A 6,532-nucleotide genomic window follows, 5' to 3' on the forward strand; every position below is an offset into this window, starting at 1 on the left:
GATCCGCCCAGATTAAACTGTGTTACATCTTCTGTGGCTATCTACCAGCGATCATGTTTAATATGAAAGACACACACATACATCCCTTATAAAAACGCCATTCTGCAGCACTCATCCAGATAAGATGTGACTGTTAACTCGTTTTGCAAAGACAGCAGCAGAAATGTCATTGCTGCATGTGCAGGGATATTTAGACTTTAAAATGCTGATGGGTCATTAATCTTGGTCTCGGCAAACAATATTAGGAATCCTCTATTCAAACTACATAATATTCAGTGTCCATCGACATGAAAATAACAAAAAAGTTCATGCTGGACTCAAACCCGAGTCCCAACAGCAAAAGTCACTCCAGCCCTGCGCGTTATGAGTGCGCCACGGATCAATACAAAGTATTGAACCTTTTAGATCACACTTGTTAAAAAGTTCCAGAAAAATGCAACCCGACCATCATTTATAATGTGAGCAAATGTATGTACACTTTAAGCCATATAATATACATATTATAATATAGTATACTGACTGAGGTCTGTATCAAGCCTCATTAAGACCCACCGTGATCAGATATTCTAGTTTATCAGCCTGCGAGCCCACATTATGTTGTGATAAGTGTTAGTTTTACATATAAGTGTGTTCTAGTGCACACATTAAGTTCCAATATGCAAATCAGGCCATGTGTTTCGTGATATTTGCCATGCAACATTATGCTGTACAATATAATATAATATGACATTATGCTCACAATATAGACATTTTTTAAACGCTAACTTTCTAAATAGGCCTCCATTTCCTTTTGCTCTGTCTGCTAATGCAGTAGCTGATCGGATGTAAACCTGGACCAAAGCTGTTGCGCTAGAAACAGAATGCAATTTACAAAAAGGTTTATATTCTAGCAATACTGGCTGTCTTTTCTGTCTTGCGAAAGACTCACCAAAATAAAAATACTTAACAGCATAGGCATCATGTCCCCTATTGTGTGCTAAGGGCTAATCTTACATATTGCAACTATAATAACAGTGGCCAAATTCATGTTCTAATGTGCAATGCAAGCTTTGCTTCTGTAGCCTATAGTAGACTTACTCATTAGTGTGACAGAAGGAAAGACAACAACAATGATAGCAATCAATAATTAATGAATTTGAAAAATATTAAAATTTAATGAAAAATCAAGATCAGGATTACAATTATTAACTTCATTAATTATTTAAACGTGGTGCCGACTGACCTGTTCTTTACACGTGGTCTCTATGGTTACCCTAGTCTACAGGGATAGCACTTTTTAGTGTATATTCCTGTTTCCCACTTTTTTAGGAGAGTGCATTGGTGCATTTACGTAGTCACGTTGTGCCTCTTCACTTTTAAACTTTTAAAAAGAAACATTATTGACTGATAGTATCAGCTTTATTTGGCAAGTATGTATACAATTACAAGGAACATGGCCTTCTGTCCTGTTGGGATCCAAACCACACAGTGATGGATGTACTGAGAACAGACTGGATTATTGCAGAGTAATAATAATACATTATATTTGTATAGCGGGTTTCTCCAACTCAAATACGATTTACAGTATGAGGGAGGGTAGACAAACAAGGATAGGCAAACAAATGAATATAGTAAAATAAAATAAACCGAAAAGGCAGTCAAGAGGAAGTTGATTGAGAGGGGGGGGCTTATGGGTAGACAGAGTAGAGAGTACGGATCAGCAGCTCCTGAGGCAGGTATACTCTGGGCTGGTGCAGGAAGTGTTCTGCCATCAAGACTTGCAGGATGGGCAGAAATACTCATCCTCTGTGGGGGAGGACAGTCCCACGCACCCTATGTGGTACCACATATTGCAGGTGGTGCACTCAATCTGACAGGGAAAAAGAGAAATACTTTAGAATACTGTCAAACATTTTGTCAGGTTCACATCACTCATCCTGATTAGGATGTAAAATTAAGCCGTTTTAATTTCCTTAGACATTATTTATTTACATAGTATGGCAATGGGTGTCATATATAGGGTTACAATCTTAGCTGTGGTCCTTTCTGTTTGGAGTCTGTGTTGGTATGTTCCTTCAGCTGCTCCAGTGCCCACCGAAAGTGCAAAGACATGCAAGTTAGGTGAATTCAACTATACATTTGCAATAGCTGTGTGATAGTGAGTGTTCACCCAGTGATGTTGAGGTAACCTATCCAAGGTGCATCCCAGTCTTCCAGCAGAAGGACATGAATTTCTCTACATACCCACGTATCGATGTCCCCTTCAGCCCCCGAGCTGAGCTCCCCACAAGCCCTACAGAGCTGGGATAGGTCATCTGCAAAAAAGAAGATAATGTAGTTTAATGGCAATATAGACACATTCAAGTTTACCTGGTAGAGTTCTGTATACCTGAATTTGTCACCAGCGACATTGACATGTCCAGCCGCAACATGGCCACACCCTTCTGGTCAACAGCGTAGTCGATATTTTGGCCAGACAATATCTGCTCTGCAAGCTAAAAAGTGTCTGATAAGTATCATTTTGAGGACTTTTTAATAATGACAAATAGCTCCAGATATAATCAAATGTTTACCTTGCACACAAACACCCCGCATGCCGATGAGTCCTGTTGCTTAGGGTGAGCAACGGTTGCGCATGCCCATCTCCCTATTTTTGGACACTTTTTGCGGACCAATGCTCTACACACAAAACACACATTTATTACAGTTTGCCAATTTTAACATATGCCAAGGTAAAACCATTTAATTCAAGATCAGTTGAATCCTGTTAAAGGACAAAAATGCTTGAATGACCTTTTTGTTGCTCCCAAAAGATGATCCATGGTGTATGAATACATGTATTTGTCTATTGCACACATCCAAGCTGACATTTCATTCACCTTGTTACGTCTTTGCATTTTTGTATCTGTGCGTCTGTGGCCCCAAATGGGTCGACGAACAGGGACCGCCTCTCCTTTAGGTACATGATCTATGGAAATGCAAATACTAATTATAACCAACCCCTACATCAGATAGTGTCATGGTTCCGTCTAGATCTGTTTATGTTGAGGATTACTTACAATCAACGTCCAGTGTCCATGGCTGCAGACCGCTCCAACAGCCACATCGTATTTTAAAAGGTCCAACTAAAAAAATGATAATAATTACGACAACTAATACACTAACATAAGTATGTATTTGTGTGTATGGACATACAAACATACATATACACAAAACACATAGGCCTACTTATGTACAAAAAAAGAAATCCTAATATATAGTCCTACTCACACTTCTCAAAGAACCTTTGTGGGTTCCCTCCCAGAGCGACGTCATAAGGTAGGAGTCCAAGGTAAGAGCGCCAGCTTTCCTTCCTACCATGGTTATGTATGAATTGACGATCTAAGAGTACAAAAATAACTTGTGATACAATCTAAATAAATATCAGTCCAATATTCTTTTGTTTAGTAACTTACCTCTCCCTCCAACCACTTCCCTGGGGCCAAGTCCATTAGGTTCTCTGAATATACTTTGTATGGCCCAAACTTGCACCAGAGCGTCTGCTTTCTCCTCCCTGTCCATATTTGTCGGATTACTGGAAATATAGCAATGGAAGTTATTTGTGAAATGCATCATTTGGAGTGTACTTTCTGTCTGTTTACTTACAAAGTTCAGGATCCTTTGGTGCCATTTGGGCCTCGCCTTGCTGTGTGGTGGGTGTTTGTGTGGTGGGTGTTTGTGTGGTGGGTGTCTGTGTGTGCTGTGGACCAGCCAGAGGAGAGAGATCGGACAACTTTTGTAGTTTGGCAGGGATCCTCTCCTCTGGCTGGATATAATGTGTTAAATGATCAATGTTTGTCTGGAGCTTTGTGGTACCCTTAGCGAGTACTGCCTTTTTCCCCTCCAATTCCAGGATTGTGTAGGGTCCCAACCAGTCATCGTCCAGCTTTCCCCCTTTTCTTTGCTCCTGTCTCACGTTCCTCCGCAACACCTGGTCCCCTACTTGGAAGTTGTCCTCCTGGCCCTTTTTCACTTTTCTTTTGCGGACGTTGTCCTGGCTTCGTTTCATATTTTTTTTCACCTCTGTGAATACAGCCTTCTGTTTGTTCAGGCCTTCGTGGATCTCCTCCGTTGCGACCAGCCTGCTGACTTTGTCTTCTTTGACCTGCAACAAATCACAGTTAGAATTTTAGAAGACAGATGATCCAAATGAAAACGTTTGAAACGGATGACAACATTAGAACATCTTACCAGGTACTCCTTTGGCACCTCGGAGGGATACCTAGCCTCCCTCCCAAACATCAAATAGTAGGGGCTGTATTGTGTGGTCAGCTGCTTCTTTGTCCGAAGACCAAACATGGTGGACTGCAGAACCTGGTCCCAACGTTTGGGGTGACCAGCCACCATTTTGTTCAATGACCTTAAAATGCAGAATTCAAGTGTAGGCATGAGGAAGCAGGAGAGCTTATGGGTTCTCATGTATGATAAAGCAACATATTCATTAGGAAATGTGTTTGTAATTCTATGAAGAGCGTGAATTCCATCAGGTATTGAAAACCAATACCTCTGGATAGTGCCGTTTAACTTCTCCACAAGGCCATTGGTCTGTGGGTGGTATGCAGAGCACAGGCTTCTTTTTATGGCCAGTGTCTCACACAGGCCAGAGTTGACCTTGAAATTATCATTGGGACAAACAAGCAATAGATTAGCACAGCAACTACAGTTACATATTGGGGATTCATACTGCATCAACACTACCTTGTTGCAAAACTCTGAGCCCTGGTCTGTTAGCAGTCTTTGAGGTGCACCAAATTTGTAAAAGAAATCTAGGATACAATTGGTCACCTCTTCTGCTGTTTTAGTCTTAAGTGGGTAGGCCTCTGCCCATTTGGTGAAATAGTCAACCATTACACATATGTACTGGTTGCCACCATCTGTTACTGTGAGTTTACCCACTAAGTCCATCCCAACCAGTTCCAAAGGCTCCGTAACCTGGGGGGAAATAAATACATGAGCATTACAGTAAATCACTGTTGACGTGTTTCTACACTGACAATACCAGTATGCCATGGTTTATTTTACCTCTATCGGACTGTACTCCTGCTTCTCCTTAATGTTGGCTCTCTTGGCCTGGCACTGTGGACACTGAGCAATCTAAAACAGACAAACATCAGTTATGAGAAATATTTAGTGCAAATAAATTATATGTTAAACTGATAGGGTGTTTGCGCATACAGCATCAGCAATTTTGAAATACACATTACACTCCTCTGTGCTACTTTTGAACCTGAATGTGTATTCCACCTCATTATTTTGAAGATACCAACTCACCCACTCGCGTATGTCACCCTCCATGCCAGGCCAATAGTACCGAGCAATGATGGCACAGTGAGTCTTCTCCACTCCGCAGTGTCCACCAATATTGCTGCAGTGAAACTCCGCAAACAAATCGTTTGCTTCTTCAGCAGTAGAGACCACTTTGGCAAGGTGCTCGGTTTGATTCTTTTTGCGCCTGCAGATGTAGTACAGTTCTCCGTCTGGTGTTTATATGACATAATATTAGATGTATTAGTTTTACCATAGCATATTATCATTGTTTTCTAGAGTCCATATGCATCCATACCCTTTATCGTGAAGGTGTCAGCTCTCCTCTTCATGACATACTGCTCTTTCTTGGTTGACCCCTCAGGATACTGGTGGTGGACTTTCAGATCCAGAATTTGTTTTACAATTCTGGGATCCATTTCCTAACGCTCTCTGTCCCTCCTCCTACTCCAACACCTACTTACACCTGTCTCGCCTATGCGCCTACTCCTGCCTACCTACTTACCCTCACGTATTCATACACAAACAAATTAATACAACAAAGACAAACAAACAAAGTGACAAATACACGGAAACGTACAATACCAGCCTCTCTCAAATACACACAGTTGCACCTCAATTACTCACCCACAACCACTCACCAGGACAATCACTCTCACAGGCAACGCTCAATCACTCACTATATCTCACTTTCACTCACTATCTCGCTATCTCTCTCTTTATCTGTCTATCTATCTATCTCTCTATCTCTCTCTCACTATCTCTCTCTTTATCTGTCTATATCTATCTATCTATCTATCTATATCTATCTCTATCTCTCTCTCTCTCTCTGTATCTCTCTGTATCTCTCTATCTCCTCACTACCTCACAACATTGTGAAAGGTTAATCAAATTTATATAGACTGGACCCATGCCCCAATTAATGATAAGTCTGTACACCTGATACCCATTTATACAAGTATAAACGAGTATCAAATCGAGTCGACATCATATTAATAACGATATATGATACAAATGTAAGACTGACAACAAGAATAGTTTGTAAAGGATTTATTGACGTTAGAATTATTAACAAAGCACTTATATACTAATAAAGGAATGGCTTATCTAAAGCCAGTTGAGTAGCACTTTAAATGTTTTGGCTCTATGAAACCTGATGTACTTTATGATTCTGTTTTCTTCAAGTTTGTATCTTCTTGGTCTTATGCACTTATTGTAAGTCGCTTTAGATAAACGTGTCAGGTAAATG

The sequence above is a fragment of the Pseudochaenichthys georgianus genome, chromosome 16 (genome assembly GCF_902827115.2).
Source record: "Pseudochaenichthys georgianus chromosome 16, fPseGeo1.2, whole genome shotgun sequence".
Lineage (NCBI taxonomy): Eukaryota > Metazoa > Chordata > Actinopteri > Perciformes > Channichthyidae > Pseudochaenichthys > Pseudochaenichthys georgianus.